This window comes from Solanum verrucosum, unplaced genomic scaffold (assembly GCF_900185275.1).
Source record: "Solanum verrucosum unplaced genomic scaffold, falcon-dt-bn FXZP01000232.1, whole genome shotgun sequence".
Lineage (NCBI taxonomy): Eukaryota > Viridiplantae > Streptophyta > Magnoliopsida > Solanales > Solanaceae > Solanum > Solanum verrucosum.
Window position 1 is genome coordinate 1026420 of NW_026020017.1, and position 26636 is coordinate 1053055.

A 26636-nucleotide genomic window follows, 5' to 3' on the forward strand; every position below is an offset into this window, starting at 1 on the left:
GGTTAGAGTCTATTCGGTTACTTCTTGCATATGTGGCATATAAATGTTTTAAATTATTTCAAATGGATGTTAAAAGTGATTTTTAAATTGGTTTTATTGAAGAAGAAGTGTTTGTAAAACAACCCTGAGGTTTTGAAATTTCCAAATTTCCCTATCATGTCTTCAAACTATCTAAAGCTCTTTATGGTCTCAAACAGGCACTCTGTGCCTGGTATGATCGTCTAAGCACTATTTTTTTTATTAATCATGGGCTTACAAGAGGAAAAATACATACTACTCTTTTCATCAAAAGATCTTTCTCTAAAAATTTTGTTATTCAAATTTATGTTTATTATATCATATTTGGAAGTGCTAATATCTCTTTACGCAAAGATTTTTCTGATCACCTAATGCAAAGTGAATTCGAGATGAGTATGATGGGAGAATTAACATTTTTCGTTGGACTGAAAATCTATCAATCAGAGAGGAACGTTCTTATGCCAATCTAAGTATTGTAAGGAATTAATTCAAAAATTTAGTATTGGAAGCGCCAAATCTTTAGGCACTCCCGTTAGCTCCACATGTTCTCTTGATAAATATGAAGAAGGTAAAGTTGTCGATGAAACAAAATATCAAGGTATGATTGGCTCCTTAATTGTATCTCACTACCATTCGACGAGACATACTATTCAACATATGTAAATGTACAACATTCCAGTCAACTCCTAAAGAATCTTATCTTACTACTGTAAAACGAATTATTTGATATTTGGTAAAACCCAATTTTTTTTGGATTATGGTATCCTAAAGAATTTTTTTTCTCAAAGTATTTTTTGATGCTGATTATGCAAGTGACAAAGACGACAAGAAAAGCACCAGTGGTACATGTCAAATTCTTGGAAAATCTCTAATTTCCAGGAATAGCAAAAACCAGGGTTCTGTATCTCTTTCTACCACAGAGGCTGAGTATATAGCTATAGGTTAATGTTGTGCACAAATTCTATGGATGGTACATCAATTAAGTGATTATGATCCATCTTTCAAGCCTGTTAAAATTATGTGCGATAACTCTAGTGCTATTTGTCTTTCAAAAAAATTTGTGCATCATTCTCATGTTAAGCATATTGACATTAAGCATCATTTTATTTGTGATTATGTTTTAAATGGAGATATTAAAATTTCTTTTATTAGCACTGATTTTCAATTAGTTGATATTTTTACTAAACCTCTTTTAGAAGAAAGATTCTGCACCCTTCGTAAATCTTTGAGTATTGTTGAAAATCCCTTAAATTGATGATTATTATGGCTTGTATTAATTATTTTCCTTTTCCATAAAGCTTTTTGTCGCCTCGTATATTGTGTTTCCTTGCTTTAATTTATTTCCTTCTGAATATGGCTCTTTATTTACACTTCTGTTTGAATAATTTTAATCATTCAAACGTCTCTTACTCTGTCTTTTCAATGGTCTTGTCCAAAACCCTTCAACTTCTTCACTCTCTTTGCCTTTATCTATACCTATTTTCTCTCCCCTTCTTCTTACTTTTTCTTTTCTTCTCCTTCTCTCTAATCACGAAAACTCAAAACTTTTCTACTCCTGGTACTCGTAAAAGTTATCGCAATAAGAACAAGGACAAAGCTTCGTCTTTTGTCTCTATTGAATCTGATTGTTCTTATGATATGCTGCCTCCATTCTCTCTTGGCAAGCTTCTTTTAAAACCTGCCGACTGTGGCTCCTCGAAGAAGAAGTTCAAGTTTGATTACGACAATACCTGTAACACTCCGTAGTTTAGTAGGACAACTAGTGCTAAGTGTGAGGGAAATAAGAGCCAAGGCCAAGGGGTAAGAGCCAAGGCCAAGGGGCTAGATCCAAGGCCAAGGGCCAAGGCTGCCCCAAGGCCTCAAAGCACTGCCCCACTTCATGACCACCACCACGGCTCGTGGTGGCTAAGGTAGTAGCAACCTTGAGCTGCCCAAGAATGGCTCACCTTCACGAGCCACTTCACGGCCTGTGGTGAAGACCACAGCTCGTGGGAAGGCTCGTGAAGATGCCTTAGGATGTTTGGAGGCCAAAGCCTCATGGCCTAGCCACTGCCTAAGGACCAGGGGCAGGACCATGACTCGTGGAGCTTGCCGTGGTGCCTGGGAGTAGGCTGCCTAGTGAAGGTTAAAATGGGAAATTCCTAATTAAGTGGTTATTAAGTGAGGTAATTTTGTATAGTCTTAGTACACCTATATAAGCTATTTTAACCCTTTGACCACCCCAATTAAGTCATTATTCCCCAATACCCAAATCAAATCCCAAAAAGCTCTCCTCTCAAATATTTCTCTCTCTAAAACTTGAAGAAGAAGATAGAACTTGAAGCTAGGTCAAGCAAAAAGACTTCATTGTTGCAAGCTTTGTGAGGCTTTATAATCAAGGTATATTAGCTTATTCATCCATGGATTCTTCTATCCATGGAGCCCCCTAGAATTCCCCAATTTGATTAAGAATTTACCCAATTCAAGTTAGGGTTTCTTCAATGTTGTAGGTTATGATGGATGTTGATCCAATTGAGTGAATAATGATTGTTTATGATTGAATTAGTAGTAAATCAAGTTATTATGATGAAATTATATGTTTCTATGCCTAACCCTAGTCTAATTGATGAAATTGAAGTAATGTGGATTTGTGCCTTAAAGAGGGAAATTGAAAACTTAGAGATGATCTTCTAGAATTGATGATATATATAGTAATTGTTCAAGAATAAAAACATGTAAGCATGAATTGAATTTGATTAAAGTATATATGATGGATCATGACTAGTAATTCTTGAGATTGAATCTTTATGATGATATATGGTTAGAATGGCTTAAGAATAAAGCTTGTGACTAGAATATTTTGTGATCTAGCTATGTATGATGATTGTAAGAAGTAAAGCTTTGAGAGTAAGGCTTGTAGTGATGAATGTTGATCACTAGGGCTTTGAGAGTAAATATAATACGATGAATTAAGTATGAAAAGGCTTTGAGAGTAAGGTCTGTATGAGAATAAAAGATTAATAGATAGAATTGTGGTGGAAGGCCTTTACCCACCCAGTCTACGTTATGAATGTTTGAATGCATAAGGTGATAGAATCAGTTGAAACATTGATTGATTGTCAAGGACATCCTTCCATGAGAGATGAATGTTAAGTAAGGCTTAATAACTAATCTAAGTGGTGTATGCTTGTCCCCAAGTGGATATTAACAATGAGATGGAAGATTCACACAATGTTGGGTCTGGGCTTGAAGGTAAAGGAGTACCACACCTAGTTGAGTCCGGACTTCCAAGTAAAAAGGAGGGGACTCTCACATAGTAGAGTCTGGGTTTTCCCAAAGTAGGTCTCATGAGATGGAAGCCTTCACCTAGTGAAGTTTGGGTTTCTAGTAGCCATCTCTGTATCCAAGGGACTAAGATTTGCTTAAAGGAAGTATCTCGTAGTGTTAAAGAAGATGAACTAAGACATACTTAGAGATGCATCTCATAGTGTTCCAAGAGTAAATGAACTAAGACATACTTGAAGAAGTATCTCGAAGTGTTCAAAATCATTAATGAACTAAGACATGCTTAAAGAAGCATCTCATAGTGTTCAAGGTAATAATGAACTAAGACATGCTTGAAGAAGTATCTCATAGTGTTCAAACCTAATAATGAACTAAGATGTGCTTAAGGGAGTAACTCATAGTGTTGTAAGGTTTTATGAGAGGGACTAGTCCCTAACTAATGAGTTTGTATGAGGGCCTAATGTTGTACTTAGTATATAGTAGGTTTATGGGGTCTTATTTATGCATTGCAAAAGTATGACTTGAAGCTAATTAAGAAGTGCTTTTCTTATATGATGTATGTTTTGATGGATTGTTGCTATAGTTGCCTTCCATGATATGTTTGACTAAAGGTGAGAGATTCCTTTGTCTATGAGAAATAAGCTAAGGATGAGACCATAAGATGGTAAGTATGATTATGATGACCGAAAGGGATACTTAACATAGATGGGATTATGGGGTCTTATTCATGCATTGCACAAGTATACTTGGAGGTTACTTATGAAGAGGTTCTTTATGATATGAGGGTCTAAGTATTAACTATGTATATGGATCATGCCTTATGATGACTAATGCTTACATTATGTCTGTTGGAGATTATGTTATTATCTCTTATGCTCATGGCTTATGTCTTATGTTGGCCAATATTTTTGTTATGCTCTTATGATGTTATGCTAGCTAAAATATTTAGTACATTTTGTACTAACGTATACTCTTGCCTACATTCTTATCAAATATTGGGTTCGGCGATATTGAGTTCCATTCTCGTGGCTAGGTTCTAGTAGAGCCAGGAGTGGAAGACCTGGTGAGTCCTTATAGCATCGAGGATGTGATCACCTTTCCTTTATGTTCTTTCTTTTATGTTTTAGGTATTTCTATGGGCTGCATCTCAAAGAGTTATTCAAGTTGTTTTAGATGGTTTGAGACAAAGTGTTGTAGACTTCTGCTTACTTTTATAAATACTTCTATTGCAAAGAAAAGTTTTAATATTTTCGCATCATTTCTATTTACTTTATGTTATGATATAGTAAGTGGCTTGTGTTAGGCCTTGCGGGGTCTAGTACGCCATGTTACATCTAGGGTATACCCTTGGGTCGTGACAAACTTGGTAATCAGAGCACAAAGTTTAGAATGATTCTAGATTGTCTCAAAACCACGTCTTGTAGAGTCTTGTTCATAACTGTGAAGCGCGCCATATTTATGAATAGAAATCTATTAGAAGATTAGGAAATCTCACTTTTGCATTCTCTAAGTCGTGCCATAGAGCTTAGCTCTAGTTGGTTTTTCTCCTAATCCGTGCCCTATGGTTTTCATGATATGGCTAATACAAGGGCTAATGCTAGATGGAATGAGGAAGACAATGTGAATCAAGAGGTTCCTCCCCAAGCTCCAATTGATCCTTTAGTTGAGAATGTTACTCATGCGGAGTTTAGGGCGGCTTTTCAAATATTGTCTCAAGCCATGATGGCGCAAGCCAATAGAGAAGTGGTAGCTTTGATGAATCCAATAATGGGTATGGCTGTTTTAAGAGTGAGAGATTTTATGAGGATGAACCCTTCGGAGTTTTATTGCTCCAAAGTGGAAGAGGACCCTAAGGAGCTTATAGATAAAGTTTATAAGTTATTTGCTATCATAGGGTGACTTCGGTAGAGAAAGCGGAGCTTGCCGCCTACCAATTGAAAAGTGTTGCTCAAGTATGGTATGCGTAATGGAAAGATGCTAGGCCGGTAGGAGCGGGTCCAATAGAGTGGGAAGTGTTCAAACTAGCGTTTCTTGATAGGTTCTTTCCCCGAGAGTTGAGGAAAGCTAAGGTGGAAGAGTTCATTAACCTTAAGCAAGGTAGCATGAGTGTTAATGAGTATGCCTTGAAATTTACCCAACTATCCATGAATGATCCATCTATGTTGGCGAATTCAAGAGATATGATGAGTAGGCTCTTGACGGGCGTGTCCGACATGGTAGAAAAAGAATGTCGTACGACAATGCTCCTTCATGATATGGATATCTCACATCTTATGGTGTATGGACAACAAATGGAGGAGTCAAAACTCAAAGAAGAGAAATCTAGGAAGAAAAAGAGGTCTAGGATGGATAATGATAAGTCTTGTCATGAAGGGTCCGATGGACATGGACACTCTAGGAACCAACAAAGGTTTTCCGGAAAAGGTTCTTCTAATACCCCTAGGTTTAAACAAGAGAAAGGTAGTGGTTCTCCATTACCTAAGCCTATTTTCACCAAGTGTGGAAGGAATCATCATGATAGGTGCCTAGCCGACATGGATGGTTGTTATGGTTGTTGAAAAAGTGGACACCAAATGAGGGATTACCCGGTGCTTAAGGCTAAGGGAAGAGAGGATAATCAAGTTTCTTCTAGTGGTTCGGATGGGAATGCCCAAAAGAATAAGAGGTTCTATGTCCTCCAAGCTAGAGGTGAACAAGAGTGTCCCCCGAATGTGGCTACCGGTATGTGTTTTATGCTTTACTAGATTCCAGCATTGTTTGGTTTTTTTTTTTGTGACTTGATAGGTTAGACTTTGAATTTGTCTTTAGTATGAATGATGTTTAGAAGAGTCCGTATAGGCCTACTCCCAAGGGGGAGATGATGTACTTAGATAGCAAGTTCATTGTGTGTTTATGGGTTGCCATGATTTCCTTGTATGATGCATGTTCATGAAAGCTTGTAATTTGAAAGAGAAAATTAGTTTGAATAATTGTTTTCCTCATGTTGTAGTGCATTCAGTATGAGTTGCCTATTTGACTTTATGAGATGAATATGTGAGCATGCCCTAGTTGGAGTTGAGATATTCCTCCATGAATAAATGTTTTTTTGAGAGTAAATTATATATGAGCTCCATGAGATGGTATTGAGCATGATTTTAGTTTGGATAAGGTAGTTCCTCCTATGAATATGATTAGTTATGAGATTTCATGCATAATGGGTTGTTTTGATGTAGTTCATACTCCCTTGTGTTGCATGGAATATGTTTAGCTTGGAGTTCAAGTTTTCCTCCTTGGTTGTGTGCATTTAGATGTGTGGCATGCATGATGGGTTGCTAGTCTAGAGTCGTGACCTTACGAAGTGCCTAGAGTGTCATTCGAGGACGAATGTTCCCAAGGAGGAGATATTGTAACACCCCATAGTTTAGTACGCAAACTAGGGCTAAGTGTGATGGAAACAAGATCCAAGGCCAAGGGGCAAGATCCAAGGCCAAGGGGCAAGGCCCAAGCCAAAGGCCAAGGCTGCCCCAAGGCCTCAAACCACTGCCCCACTTCACGACCACCACCACGGCTCGTGGTGGCTAAGGCAGTAGCAACCTTGAGTTGCCCAAGAATGGCTCACCTTCAAAAGCCACTTCACGGCCTGTGGTGAAGACTGCGGCTCGTAGGAAGGCTCGTGAAGATGCCATAGGATGTTTGGAGGCCAAAGCCTCATGGCCTAGCCACTGCCCAAGGACCACGGGTAAGACCACGACTCGTGGTGCCTTGGAGTAGGCTGCCTAGTGAAGGTTAATTAAAATGGGAAATTCCTAATTAAGTGGTTATTAAGTGAGGTCATTTTGTATAGTATTAGTACACCTAAATAAGTTATTTTAACCGTTTAACCACCCCAATTAAGTCATTATTCCCCAAGACACAAATCAAATCCCCAAAAGCTCTCCTCTCAAATATTTCTCTCTCTAAAACATGAAGAAGAAGATACAACTTGAAGCTAGGTCAAGAACAAGACTCCATTGTTGTAAGATTTGTGAGGCTTTATAATCAAGGTGTGTTAGATTATTCATCCATGGATTCTTCCATCCATGGAGCCCCCTAGAATTCCCCAATTTGATGAAGAACTTCCCCAATTCAAGTTAAGGTTTTTGTCAATGTTATGGGTTATGATGGATGTTGATCCAATTGAGTGAATAGTGATTGTTCATGATTGAATTAGTAGTAAATCAAGTTATTATGATGAAATTACATGTTTATATGCCTAACTCTAGTCTAATTGATGAAATTGAAGTAATGTGGGTTTGTGCCTTAAAGAGGGAAATTGAAGACTTAGAGAAGATCTTCTAGAATTGATGATATGTATAGTAATTGTTCAAGAATAGAAGAATGTAAACATGAATTGAATTAAATTAAAGTACATATGATGGATCATGACTATTAATTCTTAAGATTGAATCTTTATGATGATATATGGTTAGAATGGCTTAAGAATAAAGCTCGTGACTAGAATGTCTTGTGATCTAGATATGTATGATGGTTGTAAGAAGTAAAGCTTTGAGAGTAAGACTTGTAGTCATGAATGTTGACCACTAGGGATTTGAGAGTAAACCTAATATGATGAATTAAGTATGAAAAGGCTTTGAGAGTAAGGTCTATATGAGAATAGAAGATTAATGGATAGAATTGTGGTGGAAGGACTTTATCCACCTAGTCTACCTTATGAATGTTTGAATGCATAAAGTGATAGAATCACTTGAAACATGGATTGATTGTCAAGGACATCCTTCCATGAGACATGATTGTTAAGTAAGGCTTAATAACTAATCTGAGGGGTGTATGCTTGCCCACAAGTGGATATTGATAATAAGATGGAAGATTCACACATAGTTGGGTGTGGGCTCCAAGATAAAGGAGAACCACACCTAGTTGAGACCGGACTTCCACATAAAAAGGGAGGGGGGGGGGGACTCTCACATAGTAGATTCCGGGTTTTCCCAAAGTATGTCTCATGAGATGGAAGCCTTCACCTAGTGAAGTCCGGGTTTCTAGTAGCAATCTCCGTCTCCAAGGGACTAAGATGTGCTTAAAGAAGTATCTCGTAGTGTTCAAGAAGATGAACTAAGACATACTTAGAGAGCCATCTCATAGTGTTCCAAGAGTAAATGAACTAAGACATACTTGATGAAGTATCTCGAAGTGTTCAAAAACATTAATGAACTAAGACATGCTTAAAGAAACATCTCATAGTGTTCAAGATAATAATGAGCTAAGACATGCTTAAAGAAGTATCTCATAGTGTTCAAACCTAATAATGAACTAATATGTGCTTAAGGGAGTACCTCATAGTGTTGTAAGGTATTATGAGACGGACTAGTCCCTATCTAATGAGTTTGTATGAGGGCATAAAATGGTACTTAGTATAGGTAGGATTATGGGGTCTTTTCCATGCACTGCACAAGTATGACTTGAAGTTAATTAAGAAGTGTTTTTCTTATATGATGTATGTTTTGATGGATTGTTGCTATAGTTGCCTTCCATGATATGTTTGACTAAAGGTGAGAGATTCCCTTGTCTATGAGAAATAAGCTAAGGATGAGACTAAAAGATGGTAAGTATGATTATGATGACCAAAGGGATACTTAGCATGGATGTGATTATGGGGTCTTATTCATGCATTGCACAAGTATACTTGGAAGTTACTTATGAAGAGGTTCTTTATGATATGAGGGTCTAAGTATTAACTAAGTATATGGATCATGCCTTATGATGACTAATGCTTACATTATGTCTATGTTGGAGATTATGTCTATGATTATGTTATTATCTCTTATGCTCATGTCTTATGTCTTATGTTTGCTAACACTTTTGTTATGCTCTTATGATGTTATGCTAGCTAACATATTTAGTACATTTTGTACTAACGCATACTCTTGCCTACATTCATATCAAATGTAGGGTCCGACGATATTGAGTTCCATTCTCGTGGCTAGGTTCTAGTAGAGCAAGGAGTTGAAGACTTGGTGAGTCCTCATAGCATCGAGGATATGATCACCTTTCCTTTATGTTCTCTCTTTTATGTTTTAGATATTTGTATGGGCAGCATCCCAAAGAGTTATTCAAGTTGTTTTAGATGGTTTGAGACAAAGTGTTGTAGACTTCCTCTTGCCTTTATAAAGACTTCGATTGTAAAGAAAAGTTTTAAAATTTCTACATCATTTCTATTTACTTTATGTTATGATATGCTAAGTGGCTTGTGTTAGGCCTTTCGGGGTCTAGTACGCCATGTTAAATCTAGGGTGTACCCTTGGGTCGTGACAATACCCTAGATGAAAAGGTAGATTTTATGAACTCTTCCCATGAATCTCTTTTCCATTCCTTAAAAGACACAACCCTTGTGCATGGCAAGGTAGTCGACCTTGATATTCTCTCCTCGTTAGACTGTCCCATCAAACCATTCTTTGAGTTTCAAGGTTGGGCCAATATCTTCTTTATTCCTATGGAAATTTATGAACCTCTCATTCGACTCTTTTATGCAAATCTTCGATCCCCTAAGGCAGCATAAATCAAATCCTTGGTTCTTGGTAGATGTATCTTTCTCGACAGCAAAAAAGTTGATTCCATTTTTGATATCTCTTGTTTAGGTATCATGGATCCTCCTAAAAAAATTTGACCCTCTAAGTGTATTGCCTCCTTTGTTCAAGCCAAGCGTGAACTTGATATTGATCCCTCTGCTCCTCGTCCTTCCCATCTTGGTCCTAAAGATCTCTCGTTTGAGACTAGGGTGATCACTCATATTGTTGGCACCACTCTTCTTCCAAGGGTTGGGTCTCACTCAACTCTGTATCTCTGCGTGGCACATGCTCACATAAGCTTACTGACATAGATGTCAAATTGGATGCTCTAACCATATGTGTCACTCAAGTAAGCGACCTTATGTCTTCTATGACTGCAATGAGAGAAAAGGTGGACTCCTCAAAGATATACTACTTGCTGCTCACTTTAAGATAGATGTTGTTAAGGAAGTCACCAAAGAGACTGGTGCCGATGTGGCTCTAATCGTCTAAGGCTCAACCATATTGTCAAAAAGGTTATTAGGATTGCTACTAAGGTCCAGGCAGGCTCTAAATCCATTTCTACCTCTCTTTCCTCCAGGTTCGTAGAGATGTCCACTACCATTGTCAACACGCTTACCTACTTCTTGCTCCCTTGCTAATTTATCTGTCTTTATTGTGTTTATGATAATCTGCTGGTTTTGTAAAGGGCTGTGTTGCCCTTTCTTTAAAACTGTTGTTTTATTTTTTTTATGCTTTTTTCTTTCCTTTTTGTTGATGCCAATGGAGGAGAATGACTGAACTATTATGGTGTCGAACTATTATTTGCTGCTATTAAGGTATTGAACTATTATGTGTTGCTATTATTTTATGTTGTTGCTATTAGGGTGTTGTTGCTGTTATGATTGTTGCTCTGTTGTTTCATAATTGTTTTGTTATAGGTTGTCCTGTCTCTATCTTAAAAGCCACATGGGAATACTACTACGAGGCACAATAAGTTCAGGGGGGAAAATAGTAATACCATTTGGGGGGGGGGGTTACTGAAGTCTCAGTCAACTCTACCAGTCGACTATTGAAACATGGAAGTATCACTACTACATATTGTCATCATCAAAAAGAGGGAGATTGTTAGTGCAAGAATTATTTTAATAATGAAAAATTATGATCCTTTTAGGATAAAATAAAAGATTCAAAAAGGCTAGACGACAACACCCTTGCAGCACAAGGGGACTCGACGTAATATCCACATTGGATTCTAACTAGTATAAAAACATCTTGTGTCAATCTTATTTTCTGCACTTCCATTTTAAGTATTTAATTATGGATCTAATAGTCAACTAGTGAATCTCACAAGTCGACTATTTGAAGAAGAAAAATGAAAAAGAGCAATTCAGAATTCACCTCCCCCCCTTGCACCTTTCACTATGTCGATGGTGAAGCACTCGAATGGTACCGTTGGTTATATCGCAATAATCAGTTGATTAATTGGGACCACTTTGCTGAGGAATCGGTTCATCGATATTGAAAACGGGAGTTAGACGCACTAGAGGGATGTTTGGCTAAGATACAACTGATAAGTGCTAATGCTCCTAGATGTTTTGATGACCTCCTCACAAGTGCAGGGACCTGGTCCTCTGCAATGTATGAATACTCGTCCAGCTGTCAAAGTGTTGTACAGCTGTAAAAGTTGTCTGCGTCAGAAAGTTGGTGAAGCTACAGAGTACTTCACCAATCAGAAGAAAGGAGGCTATTTGTACGTTCGGTAATAACTTTTCATGTCTAAATATATTCAAGAAAAAAAAACAAACTAATTCATTCATTCAAAAGGAGAGAGCCAGCACGTATTCTCAAGAACTTATTAAGAGAAGTTTGCAAGGGACCTGGTCCCTGCAAGACTGCGATGTGAAAGGACGACAAGACATCTGTCAGAAAAGCTGCCACTTCTGATGTGGTAGGTGCACAACTTTTCTAAACAGCAGGCTCTCAGCCAATGGGTGGTCCCAAGGAGTTTGTGTTCATTTTAATATAGTCTCTTCCAACAAAACACAAACTCAAGACTTGGCAAAACAAAAAAACTAAGATTTTCTCTGAAAAATTCACAAGCTTTAAAAGAAGGCCATCTTCAAGGAAGAACAATACTCATGCTCAACAAAGGGACCTGATAATGTGTTGAAGCGTCTTTGTTGAGTTTGAGTTTTGTTAGTTTTAGCAACTTGAAATTTCTCAAGAACACTTGCAAAGACTCACTTTCAAGAAGTATTCTCCAGCAAGCACACCTAGGAACTGATCAAGCTGCAAGCATCTGAGTGTGTCTTAGGAGTTATACTTCTGTGCTTATATTGTAAATCTATTCCTAGTCTATAAAGGATTCAGATATTTGTTTCTGTGTGGAAAGGTCTAAGTCGGTTAGAGTTAGCCAATTTAGTGAGCAGTGTTGTATCTGCTCATTCAAAATCTAAGTCCTCTAGGAGCTAGTTGATTTAGTGGGCGGTGTGGTATCCGCTTAGCAAAGTCTAAGTTATCTAAGGGTGATAACTTACTGGGCAGTGTTGTATCTGCTCTAGCTCATCTAAGTAATAGGAGGTATTGCTTAGAGTTGGGATTAGTAGGCTAATCTCGGTTTGTAAACTTGCTTTTTCTTTTGCTTGGAGAAGATTAGTGAAAGAAGTTTGAAAAGTCCTGGCAGGCCAGGTCGTGGTTTTACTCCCTTGAGCAAGGAGGTTTTCAAGTAAAGTTGTTGTGCAATCTTTACTTTCAGCACTTTGTTTATTTTCTGTTATTGTAACTGTGCTGAGGACCTGGTCCCATCTAGACTAGTGGACGCATACATTCCAACAAGTGGTATCAGAGCAGGTGCTCTCTAGCTGGTTAACACCAAGAGAGATTTCTATGGAAAGAATGGTTGCTCCACTGAGATGGTAAGAAGGTCGGTCTTCAACGAGGCCATCCTTGTTTGATATTCAGTATTACCGATGGTGGAAACATTGCATGTTTGACTTCATAATCGCTGAAGACTGTGAGCTGTGGGATGTTATTTGTGAGGGTCCCTATGTGCCATCTATAGAAGTAAAATATGAGGATGTCACAAGGGTCGTTGTCAAAACTCGACAACAATACAATGAATTTGACAAACGAAAAGTTGAGAAAAACACAAGGCTAAGAAGTTCTTAATGTGTGGAATAGGACCTAATGTATATAATCTGATTTCTTCGAGCGAATCAGCTAAAGAAATTTGGGATCTGCTGAGAACTACCTATGATGAAGCTGAGGAAACAAGGGCAGAACTGACTGGGGATGCTGATCAAAAGGGAGATGCAGAAAGGTATGAATCACTAGCCTCCAAGGTGTCACAATGTGAGAACCTTGAAGTAGATGAGACCATGGACTATTTCACTCAAAAATTTCAAAAACTTGTGAGTAAACGTGGAGGTTCCATGAAGGAAGAAGCTCATGATAGCGCTACAAGCTCTAGTGGCATGTGTTACAAGCACGATCAACCAGGTCATACCATGAGAGACTGACTTGTGCTTGAAGTTGATAACAAGGAAGTAAAAGATCAAGAGGGGGACCAGGTCCGTGCCAGTAGTAGCAGAAGAGAAACCTTTTTCCAAACGGTAAAGAGGGAGATGACTGCATGGGAAGACTCTTCGAGTGTTTCAGATGACTCTGAGCACTCTGATGAAGCCTTTATGGCAAAATCTGATGATGAGGAAGATGAAGAAGAGGTAACCCTTTCCGATCTTAAACAAAACTTGCATGTTTACTGTGTTAAGAAGTTGAGAAGTCTAGCCGTTGTTTTGATTGACTCTTTCATTGAGTTAACAACTGAAAATGATCTGATGAACAACAACCTAGATATCCTTCGGGAAGAAAAAGTAGCCTTGGTTGACCAAATGTCTGTTGTGGAAGAACAATTGATGGTTCTAGAAGCTGAAAATCTAGAATTTAGGGAAAAATTAAAGATGATGAGTGAGAAATGTGGCAGAGGTAAGGGGGAGGCCAGCAGCTTGCAAATCGAGCCAGAAACCAGTTTGAATACTGCTGAAACAAAACTTGCTATGGCCTTGGAGAGAAATAATCAGTTAGAGATGGACCTGGTTCGTGTCAAGGAAGAACTGAACAAATCTCTCAAGTGGACCAACTCCTCAAAATTCCTTGCAAAGCTTACCAGTCAAGGTCTAAATGATAGGAAGGGGTTAGGAAATTTAAGCAAAAGTCCTTCTTACAATCTCCATGGCAAAGATGTGTCCATGCCTGATAGTTTGTCGTGTCTCCATTGTGGTCGCGATGGTCACTTGAAGAAGGATTATCCATCTTGGAAAAGGACCTAAGATAAACTCTCAAAATTTTCTAAGCAGAGGAACAGGAAGAAGAAGGGACCTGGTCAACAGAGCAACAAGCAGAAGAAGAGACCTGGTCAACAGAAGAACTAGCAGAAGAAAGGACCTGGTCGTGCTCCTGTTTCTACGTTGAAAAAAAACAATTTGCCTCACTGGACAAAGAATTCTCTTATCACTCCTTTTTCTGCTTACCGGGAACTCCAACTAAAGTGGGTTCCCAAGGCTAACAAATGATATGGTATTCTTGTGAGAAGAAGTAGCAGCAGTCAGCGTTGATTCATGAATTGCGGATGCTCAAGGCACGTGACTGGGAAACTGAAAACTTCTTCTCTCTCAAGGCACTTCAAGGTGGAGGTGTCTCATTTGGCGATGGCAGAAAAGGTATGTTTTTTTGTGAAGGCATGATTGGGAAATCTATGGAACACACTATTGAGAATGTGTACTATGTCAATGGTTGAAGTACAATCTTTTAAGTGTTTCATAGATTTGTGATGAATAAAACAAAGTTAAGTTCTTATCGGAAAGAACATGTGGTCACATACTTGCTCTCTCGGGGATGATTTGATAGAAAATAGATGCAAGAACATGTGTATTGCTGATCTGATTGATGTTCGTTGTGACAGTCTCAGTTGCCTTAGTGCTCAAAGTGAAAATGCTGAGGTATGACATGAGAGACGTGCTCTTGTAAATGTTTCTCTACTGCACAAATTTGTGTCAAAGAACCTGGTCCTCGATATACTCAGAATAAAATTTACCGATGACAAAGCCTGTGATGCTTGTGTTAAAAGAAAACAGATCAAACCATCCTTCAAGTGAAATATACAGGCTGTTAATTTTACAAAGGACTTTTGGGCTGAAATGGTGAATAGTACATGTTTTGTGACCAAAATGATGATATTGAGAAGTGTAATCTCAATGATGTTGAAAGAGTATTTGTGGAATACTCTTCCTCCAGCAAGGCTTATCCGGTGTATAAACAATGTGTTAAAGAGAGCATGCATGTGACTTTTGATGAGTCTGAGAAAATTGATGCTCATAAGGGAGACCATGAAATAGAGGAGCTGATCAAAGAAAGGGAAAACAAGGCAATCCTAAATCCTGGAAGCCAACACGTTGCAAAAGAAAATGGTACAGATCTCATAGGAGTACCTAGTCTCTCTGTCACTACCCAAGGGACTCCATCTCAAAGTCCAGAATATGACGATGCTGAATCTGATGCTGATGCAGAAGAAGAGTCGAGCAAAAAGTCCAGATGGAAACATCAATCTTCTCATCACTGGACAATCTCATTTTTCCACTTGACTCTGGAATTCAAACTAGATCCAGGACAAGAAATCTTGTTGCATATTCAGCCTTTATATCATCCATTGAACCCAAGAACATCAAGGAAGCCTCGAAGGATGTAAACTGGGTAACTTAAATGCAGGAGGAGCTTCATCAGTTTGAGAGAAGCAAAGTGTGGCACCTGATCCCCAGACCACTCGATAGAACCATTATTAGGACTAGATGGGTCTTCAGAAACAAATTTGATGAGCATGGGATCATTACTAGAAATAAGTCAAGACTGGTAGTATAGGGTTACAACCAAGAAGGAGTGATTGATTATGATGAGACCTTTGCTCCTGTAGCTAGAATGGAAGCCATCAGAATCTTGATATTTACTGCTCACATGGAGTTCAATCCTTTTCAAATGGATGTCAAGAGTGCCTTCTTGAATGGGAATTTGAAAGAAGAAGTATATGTCAAACAGCCCCCAGGCTTTGAAGATGCAGAACTGCCAAATCATGTGCTGAAGTTAGACAAGGCTCTATATGGATTGAAACAAGCTCCCAGAGCTTGAGGAAAAAAGTTGTTGATTGTTTAGGTTTATGTGGATGATATCATCTTTGGAGCCACTACAGATTTACTCTGCAAGGAATTTGTTGATCTGATGAGCAGTGAGTTTGAAATGAGCATAATGGGAGAACTCACTTTCTTCCTAGGCTTGAAGATCAAACAAACCTCCCAAGGCATTTCAATATGCCAAGAGAAGTACATCAAAGAGCTGCTCAAGAAATTTAATCTTCTTGAGGCAAAGGTGCTGGATACTCCTATAAGCACAAGTGTGAAACTTGATAGAGATGAAAATGATGTAGAGGTATATAAATCAGACCATGTATAGGGGAATTATTGGGTCACTCTTGTACCTCACAGCAAGCAGGCCAGCCATAGTGTTCTGTGTATGAATTTGTGCAAGATTTCAAGCAGCACCAAAAAAGTCTCACCTGAAGGCAGCCAAACGTATCCTGAGATACTTGAAGGGAACTCAGGATCTGGTCCTCTTCTACCTAACAAGTGACTCACTTGATCTAATTGGTTTTGCAGATGCTAACTAAGCAGGCTTTCTTGTAGATCGAAAGAGTACATCAGTCATGGCACATTTTCTTGGATCATCACTGATTTCCTGAGGGACAATGTTGAGAAGCAAAATGTGGTGATGAAGTTCTGTAAGACTAAAGACCAACTGACTGATATCTTTACAAAGTCATTGAGAAAAGAATGTTTCATTAAAAACATGATGAGGCTGGGGATGCACAAGATTACCTGATTCCTTGACAAGTTTGCACAAAAATCTTCTATTTTGATTATGTTACGGAGGGCAAGTATCTATACTTGTTTTAATGCTTGTCACTTAAGAATTCGCTTCTGGTACCTTAATACAGGTATACACTAATGGTGTGTCTAGCTGAAGGGAAGATTAAATCATACAGACAAGGTTGCAAACTAAAAAGGGGACCTGGTCCTCCTGAGGTTAGTATCACTTACGCTACACTGTCTGTATGTTAACATCACTTCCATGTGTCCCTCGCCCATTCATCGCGTCAGTTTCAAACGTTTTTTTGTTTTCAAACCAAAGGTCGCTACTGTTTGGGGACCCAATGTCTTTTTGGTTTTATATACTACTTCTCTTAGTGAATCAAATTGCAAAATCTCTTCAAACAATTCTTGTTGAAATTCACTAATCCCCTCTCCAAAGCTTTTCTTTCTTTCTCAAAATGCTTAACTCTAATTCTTCTTCAAAGATCCCTATCTCCCAAGAAGTTGAAAATCTTAGTTCATTCAACTTTTCCTTTTCTACTCCAGAAGGCTGTAAAGAAATCTCATGTGAAAAAGGGAGAAAGTTAGAAAACAGGTGGCTGAAAATTAAAACTCATAATGGGACTAGGTCCTAGGGTGCAAAAACAAAAGTGAAGAAAAGGAAATGACAAGAGAGGAGCGGATAACGGCAATGGAGAACCAGAAGGTTTTGAATGGCAGAGTCTTTAACCCTGACATTCTAACCAAATTTGGAATATCAAATCTTTTTGATGCACTTGCCTCAAAACGCGGAGATGTCAAGAATGCAGGGTTATCGAAAAGGTTTCTCAAAGGGAAATATCAGTTGCTTTTTGAGTTCATCAACAAGGTGTTAGTGCCTAAAACTAAAAAAAAAAAACAATTTCGAGGGGACCTGGTACCAACGATGAAAATGAGCAGGTGTTACAAAAGTTGAGGGATAAAAATGAAAGGCTGCTGAAGACAAATGCCTCACCCAGTGAGGAAGTTACGACTCTCAACATGTAGGTTATCAAGGCTCATGAGGATGCAAATGAGCGTTTGTCTCTGTTTATGCGCACCCTCAATCCTTTTCCCCTTCCGTCCTAAAAGTGTCTTGTTTTCCTAGTTTCCCTCTTTGTTCTTCAATCCTAATTAAAACTCTTGTGGCTTTGTGTTTGTTTTGCTTGACTACAATGGTCAGTATTTGTGATCTAATGCTATTTATGTTTCTCCCCTGTTCATGTGTGGCTTAATATTCTCTTTATGCTTACATACACATGTTCTGTGTGGCCCAAGGCCTTGAATTCTTTATTGCCTTGCATTTAACTTGAATATGTTTACTGCTTCACCTTTTCAATGATGTCAAAAGGGGGAAGTTTTGTTGTAAAGTTGGTTATGGAATAGGGGCACTGAACTAAGGGGGAACTGTGGTTGTTAGGGGCATTGAACTAAGGGGGAACGAACTGTGGTTGTTAGGGGCATTGAACTAAGGGGGAACAAACTGTGGTTGTTACTGGTGCACTAACAAAGGGGGAATTTGTTATGTATTTGAATGAATGTTTGTTCCCTCACGTGAGGAGTTATGCAGGTTGTTTGTAATCATCAAAAAAAGGGAAAATGATAAGTGCTAATGCTCCTAGATGTTTTGATGATCTCCTCACAAGTGCAGGGACCTGGTCCTCTGCAGAGTATGAATACTCGTCCAGCTGTCAAAGTGTTGTACAACTGTAAAAGTTGTCTGCGTCAGAAAGTTGGTGAAGCTACAGAGTACTTCACCAATCAGAAGAAAGGAGGTTGCTTGTACGTTTGGTAATAACTTTTCATGTCTAAATATATTCAAGAAAAAAAAAACTAATTCATTCATTCAAAAGGAGAGAGCCAGCACGTATTCTCAAGAACTTATTAAGAGAAGTTTGCAAGGGACTTGGTCCCTGCAAGACTACGATGTGAAAGGACGATAAGACATCTGTCAGAAAAGCTGCCACTTCTGATGTGGTAGGTGCACAACTTTTCTAAACAGCAGGCTCTCAGCCAATGGGTGGTCCCAAGGAGTTTGTGTTCATTTTAATAGAGTCTCTTCCAACAAAACACAAACTCAAGACTTGGCAAAACAAAAACTCAGATTTTCTCTGAAAAATTCACAAGCTTTAAAAGAAGGCCATCTTTAAGGAAGAACAATACTCATGCTCAACAAAGGGACCTGATAAAGTGTTGAAGCGTCTTTGTTGAGTTTGAGTTCTGTTAGTTTTTGCAACTTGAAATTTCTCAAGAACACTTGCAAAGACCCACTTTCAAGAAGTATTCTCCAGCAAGCACAACTAGGAACTGATCAAGCTGCAAACATTTGAGTGTGTCTTAGGAGTTATACTTCCGTGCTTATATTGTAAATCTGTTCCTAGTCTACAAAGGATGCAGATATTTGTTTCTGTGTGGAAAGGTCTAAGTCGGTTAGAGTTAGCCGATTTGGTGAGCAGTGTTGTATCTGCTCATTCAAAGTCTAAGTCATCTAGGAGCTAGTTGATTTAGTGGGCGGTGTGGTATCCGCTTAGCAAAGTGTAAGTTATCTAAGGGTGATAGCTTAGTGGGCAGTGTTGTATCTACTTTAGCTCATCTAAGTAATATGAGGTATTGCTTAGAGTTGGGATTAGTAGGCTAATCTCGGTTTGTAAACTTGCTTTTTCTTTTGCTTGGAGAAGATTAGTGAAAGAAGTTTGAAAAGTCCTGGCAGGCCAGGTCGTGGTTTTACTCCCTTGAGCAAGGAGGTTTCCACGTAAAGTTGTTGTGCAATCTTTACTTTCAGCACTTTGTTTATTTTCTATTATTGTAATTGTGCTGAGGACCTGGTCCCATCTAGACTAGTGGACACATACATTCCAACAACAACAGATTACGACAGTGGCAGAATATCGAAGTAGACTTGAAGCTCTCACCAATGAGACTACTCCCATCAGTGAGCACTGGTTAGTACATTTTTGGATTTCTGGGCTCTGAGCTGAATTAAATCAGCAGTGATGGATCATGAGCCTATTAAACTGGATCGAGCTGTGTCTCTGTCCCTTGTGCATGAACAATGGATGAGCTCTGAGAAAGGGTCAACCCGGCCTGCCTTTACTAGAACAAATCTGATTTTACCTAGTTCTACTCTGATGCACCACTCCTTTAAACCTTCCTCATCGGCATTAGTCCCTACTGCACCAACACATGCACTCCAGAATCGCATACCCTTCAAATGTCTATTTCCTGTTGAATTACATAGTCGTCGTGAAAGAGGCTTATGCTACAATTGTGATGAGAAATTCTCTCCTTCTCACAAATTTAAGGCACTACCCTAATTACTGTTGCTTACTGAAGATTCAGAGTCATTGCTAGAGTGGACAGAACCATTTGAATCTATGATGTTTTGGCCGAAGACTTGAAACTTTTGGAGGTACAAGATCATTCTTCTATTTCTTATCAAGCTTTGTTTGGTGGAGATTTACCAACTACTTTGCATTTTATTGGCATTGTTAATGGTTCTCCAATTCAAATACTTATGGATAGGGTAGTACGCATAATTTTCTACAAGCAAAGGCAGCCAATTACTTGCACATGGTGGTTGAATCCATTCCTAGTTTTTCTGTGGTAGTTGGCAGTGGCCAATGTCCCGTTGTGATGGGGTTGTGCGGGAGTTCCTTTACACATTTAGGGGTATGATTTGCATATGGATCTGTATGTTTTATCTCTTCATGGAGCAGATGTGGTTTTGGGTGTCTCGTGGTTAGCAACATTGGGACCAGTTGTCACTGACTATGCAGCCCACATCTTCGAATTCTCTATGAATGGTTCTCCTGTTCGTTGGGTGGGGGACTCTCCAACTGAGCTGCAACAAGTACAACTCCATAGTTTGTGACGTTTGGCCACCACGGATGCCATTGCTTCTTTTTATTGCTTAAAGTTAACTAATACTAGGAGCACAAGCCTCATAGATAAGCCTCTTCTATTAACACATTTAGGGGTATGATTTGCATATGGATCTGTATGTTTTATCTCTTCATGGAGCAGATGTGGTTTTGGTTGTCTCGTGGTTAGCAACATTGGGACCAGTTGTCACTGACTATGCAGCCCGCATCTTCGAATTCTCCATGAATGGTTCTCCTGTTCGTTGGGTGGGGGACTCTCCAACTGAGCTGCAACAAGTACAACTCTATAGTTTGTGACGTTTGGCCACCACGGATGCCATTGCTTCTTTTTATTGCTTAAAGTTAACTAATACTAGGAGCACAAGCCTCATAGATAAGCCTCTTCTATTAACACCTCTATTGGAATCCTTTGCTGATGTTTTCTATAAGCTCCCCAGCTTACCACCAATGGGATTTCAGGATCATGCTATAGATCTAACGCCTGGGGCCGGGCCTATAAATGTCAAGCCATATCGCTACCCCTATTTTTAGAAGCAAATTATGGAGCAACTTGTGACAGATATGCTCAATGATGGAGTTATTTGACCAAGTAACAACCCTTTCTTATCTCTTGTGCTTCTTGTACAAAAGAAGGATTGTACATGGTGTTTTTGTGTGGGCTACTTTGAATGTCATTACTTCATGGCACAAATTATTTTTCAAAGCTTGACTTATTGTCTGGATACCATCAGATTCGTGTCCAGCCTGATGACATTACGGAAACAGCTTTAATTTTCGAACTCATGAGAGGGACTATGAGTTCTTGCTAATGCCCTTTGGGTTATCCAATGCACCTTCCACTTTCCAGGCTACTATGAATGAGGTATTTTGGCCTTGTCTTCGCCATTTTGTGTTGGCTGTTTTCGACGACATCCTTGTCTATTGTACAAACTGGAAGTCCCATTTGGAGCATCTCACCATTGTCCTAGAGCTTATTTGCTCTCGCCAATTGGTGGCTAAAAGGAGTAAATGTTTATTTGGCCAAAAGACCATTGATTATTTGAGGCATGTGATTTCTAACAAAGGTCTCGTTGTCGATCCAGGTAAAATCATAGCTATCCAACAATGGCCAGCACCTTAGTCGGTGAAGGACGTTCGGGGTTTTTTAGGGCTCACTCGCCAACCAAATGCCACTCTTTTTGCTCTTTCTATCCAAACTTTTTCATTGGAACATGAGCTAAAGACTTTGAATCAATCTCATTCAGACCTCTTAGCTAGCCATTCAACAAACACTCACTACATAGTCCTCTGACTCAGCTGGCTATGTTTTTTGTGAAGGACTGCTCTTTCACTGTGGCAGATTGGTTATCCCGGATGACTCTCCTTTATGCTAATGACTGCCATATGAGTTTCACTCTACTTCTGTAGATGGACATGCTGGGATAGCTCGTACCTACCATCGTTTGGCATCAAATTTCTTTTGGAAACACATGTAACGGGATGCTCGGACTTACTTAGCTTCTTGCCAAGTTTGCCAGCAAATGAAGAGCTCTCACCAGCTTCCTGCTGGTCTCTTATAGACCCTCCCCATTCCTGAATTGGTCTTTGAGGACATCGCCATGGATTTCATCACTTGCTTGCCTAGTTCTAAAGGAAGATTCACCATTATGACAGTTCTGGATAGTTTATCTAAGTATGGTCACTTCATTCCATTGGCGTCGACTTTTACCACTAATACTGTCGCAGAAGGTTTTGTGACTCAAATAATTTGTTTTCATGGACCTCCTTGCAGTATTTTCACTGAGAGAGACCGTCGTTTTTTACATTCCTTCTGGCAAGAGATCAATAGATTGCAGGGGACCTCGTTTGCTATGAGCACCGTCTATCATTCTCAAACAGACGGGCAATCTGAGGCTCTTAATAAGTGTGTTGAGAAATATTTGAGGTGTTTTGTTGTTGATGTCCCCATTGAATGGGTTGCCATGCTGCCACAGGCCGAGTATTGGTACAACACCTCCTATCAATCTTCCGCGGGCATGACCCCTTTTCAGGCTTTGTGTGGCCGTGAACCTCCTATAGTAGCACATTACATCTTGAGAAGTACTTCCAGTTACTTAGTCGAAGCCTATTTAGTGCAGCGTGATGAGGTTTTGACCTTGCTCAAACAGAATCTTAGTAAGGCTCAAGTTCTCATGAAGAAATTCGCTGATGCCAAGTGCACTGAGGTCACCTTTTCAGTTGTCGATTGGGTCTATGTCAAATTAAATCCTTATCGTCAGACTTATCTCAGGGAGCTGCCCTCTCACAAGTTGGACATCCGTTTCTTTGGGCCTTTCCAGATTCTTAAACGAGTTGGAGAAGTTGCTTACAAGTTAGAATTACCGGAGGCTGCCCGGATTCATTCTGTTTTTCATGTTTCTGTGCAAAGACGCTGCGTGGGCAGCCCAACACAACAAATTACTCCTTTGAACTTAACTAACTGTGATCCTCCCATCTCGAACCTTGAGGACAAGGTTCTCATTGAGAAACAAAGTATTGTTATGAATGAAAATAGTGAGGTGGAGACCAACGTGGCTGAACAAATTGTGCCAGCTAGGCACAACACACGAGTTAAGAGAAGGCCAAAAACATTAACTGATTTCGAATAAAAGGTTGGGAATAAACATGTGAAGGAATCTGAAAGAATGTGGGCACTATGAATTAGTTATAAAAGAAGTGATAGTAGTAGCTAACTAGGGGTTTATTGTTATAGAAATTTTCCGAGTCTCTCATCCCCAATTCTGAGAAATGTGAGCTTCTCATCCCCCTTTTTCTCTATCTTATATTTTAGTCTTTTATCGCTACTTTCATTTGTTGCATTCTCTAATATAAGGTCAGTTGTTATTGAGTCCTATTTTCAAGTAATATAAGCAGTAGTTGGGGTTTTACTGTTACAGTAGGAGAAAAAGAAACTACGAGCTACCTAAATCATACTACTAGAAGTACGACAACACTCGACTCCCTACTAACCTTCTACTCAAATCATTGACCTCCATACCTTCCTATTTAAACACATGAGACCTTAGAACAAAGTAGAAGTATCACGAGAGATCAGTCATAACTTAAGACATTTATACTGGGAAAATAATCACAAGTTCCGAAGTTATCAACCTCCCCCCCCCTCCCCCCAAGGAAAAAAAAACTCTACTGGAAATGTAGATGCATGTTAACACAAGAGGAAAACAACTTCAACAAGGTGAAAACAATTGAATTATCCGAACAAGTTCGGACTGCATACCTGACTTGTATGGATGGAAGGCTGAGGAAGTTACCCCTGCAGTGGAGAAGAAGTAGGCTTGTGCAGATTTTTGCCACTTAGAAAGAAGCTTATGTGCTTCTCAACCGAAGGCATTTTCTCCCTGTGAACAAGATTAATATCGTGTTTGTTAAGCCACAAGAAAAGCATAATGCGTTCAAGCGTCATCTTGAACATCTTGAGTTTTTCAATTCTCTCATTTGGAAGACTCTGATTAAGAGTCATGCATAAAATCAGAAAAAAAAGAATCAGTTCAGTGAGTTTTGTTTCTTTCCCTTTGCAAGCCTTTTGAAATTCATGCTTCAAGAACCTCCCACGGCAACGAAAAAGGGAGGAAAGTTTAAGTAATGACATAAAGAGACAAATAACATTACTCGCAAGGTTCACACAATTCAGCAAAATGTTGACTCAAGTGCTATTAAATTCAGATAAATCAAGTGCTTTCCCGAAGAACTAGGGAAGCCTTAATTCCTTTACTGAAAGCAAAACATTATGATGTCCACTACCACCTTGACTTTCACAATCATTCACAATGCTTCAACAGAAACAAATGATGCAGATGCTAGAAATGAAAAGGAATTAGCCGCATTACAACATATTCCCACTATGAGAGCACTGTTTCTCAAGATGACAATCAACAGGAAAGGAACCAAAGAAGCAAAAGCGCTAATTTAGTGTTTTGAGCTTTCTGCATCAGTTCCCAGTTTGAGGAGTTTCCAATAAGGAAATAACCAATTATTAGAATGCAATATGCATTACACCTTGGTGCATGCTATATGCAAATTATGGTGTGTCATTTTACAAAACTTGCAAAGGAGCCAACCAAAATTTGAAACTATGATGAAGCACTTAGAGGGATGTTAATAACATACCTGCTGCACTTTAGAAGCAATTTTCTCGTATAAATCATTGACATCTGATAAATACATTTCCTTCATAGACTTAATTTGCATTACAAATTTTCAATAAGTCAATTGCGGAAATGTCAAGAATGCATTCCCATGTGGTTAGGTGATAATTAGATCAACTGTACGATACAATAGAGAACAAACTAGAGAATCTTCACAAAAGAACCTTCCAGATAAAAAGGTTAAAAGTGAAGTAGAAGAGGAAGACTACAACTGATTAACATGTAAATGGTAAACTAAGTTACTAAGCTTTGCTTCCGTTATCCACTTGGTGCTCAAATCAAGAATATAATATTTTAAAGTTAGGTTGCGAGATATAACACAGTTTAATGGCAATCATTATTTTTTTTTAACTTTACACCGTTATCATCAATGAGGTAAAACGAGGGTAAACAATGAAATAATAACAATGTAGTTGGCTTCACAAGTGAAAAACGATGGGATGGGGAATACAGAGCATGCTAGTGTTATATGTTTATTCTTGGAGAAATCAAAGTATTCCAACTTATTACTGGCTAAGTCAGGGATGTAAGTAGAGAAGGACGAGTTTCGAAGACGGAAGCATTGGATTTCTCTATAATAAGAAATAAAATAAAAAAACAGAAAAAGTAAACCAATTAATACAGATGAACGAATGTCTTTTCATAGAAAACATCTTATAGCAATATATTCATGTATATACTTCTTGAACAAATAGGTTTATCCCTCAAATTAGCAATTAAAGATTTTAGTTGCCGGAAAGCAAATGGTGACATGCCATGAAGAACTTTGACCCGAACTCACAGACATATTATATATCTCATGAATTAAGTTGATATGATCTCAGCACTCAACAACTAATTTTCTGTAATCAACTAATTTATCAAAATATACTTCATTTCTAAATTATATCAGGGCATTTGAAATTAATTTTTTGTCGTTAAAAATATGGGACCAAGACAAGCTTATACAGAGCACCATCACTGTCACGCCCCGAGCTACCCCCGAGACGCGGACACGGGACCTAGGACCACAAGTGATCCCAAGCTAACCCTGCTGGCATGATCATGAGCATACTAAAGATAATAAACTGATGCGGAAGCTAAATCATAAATAAACTGAAGAGATGGGGAATACCCATATACTATAACTGAGATATATGAAAACTAATGAGTTTAATACAAAGAAGTTATTAACAAAATACTAAACTGAATCTATCTATGTCTGAAATAAGCCTCTAAACTGACTAGAAATGTTTGGACATGCCCCAACTAGATCTAGCAAAACTGAAACTAAAGACTAAAACCGATAAAGATAAACATGTCACTAGTCCTCGAAGAATGAGGACTCACCACTGATGCTGCTGAACTGAAGATCGAGAACCGATCTAAGCGTGATCTGGATACTGAGAACCTGAACCTACATCACGAGAAGATGTAGCGCACGTATGCATCAGTACTTGAAAGGTACTGAGCAGGCAGGATAGAGTAAAGCTGAAAGAACATATAACTGAACAAAGCAATAAAGCAATGAAATAATCTGAACATGATATAGATACTGAATACTGAGCTAACTGAATGCAATGACCAATTTATAACATGCTGACTGAATACTGAATGAACTGTAAATGTGGTCAATGCAATAGAGTCTGACTGAACTGTGGGAGCTACTAATAACCGACATAAAACCACATGAGCTAAATGTGGAGTCCGATGTATACGCCCCATCGAGAGGACCTAATATACCCGGCCAAAGGTATAGAGGCATGACTGGCGTGATCACTAAACTGATGTTGCTCACAGAGGGGACTTACACCTACGTGGCTCGTAGTTCTGGGACTATATGGGTACGCTGAA

At 38.9% G+C, this 26636-nt stretch overlaps 1 protein-coding gene across 2 annotated transcripts in view; it reads right to left on the reverse strand.

The window, feature by feature from the left end:
- The window catches only part of LOC125820984 (uncharacterized), a 443574-nt gene that overhangs the window by 358058 nt on the left and 58880 nt on the right, over positions 1-26636 (reverse strand). Inside the window, exon 1 of one of the 2 annotated variants that reach the window (XM_049500415.1) lies at positions 15294-15303. The exons of the other annotated variant lie outside the window; for it this stretch is intronic. The gene's annotated coding sequence lies outside the window, so the exon portion shown is untranslated. Of the gene's footprint in view, positions 1-15293; positions 15304-26636 lie in introns of those variants that run through there. 2 annotated transcript variants of the gene reach the window in all.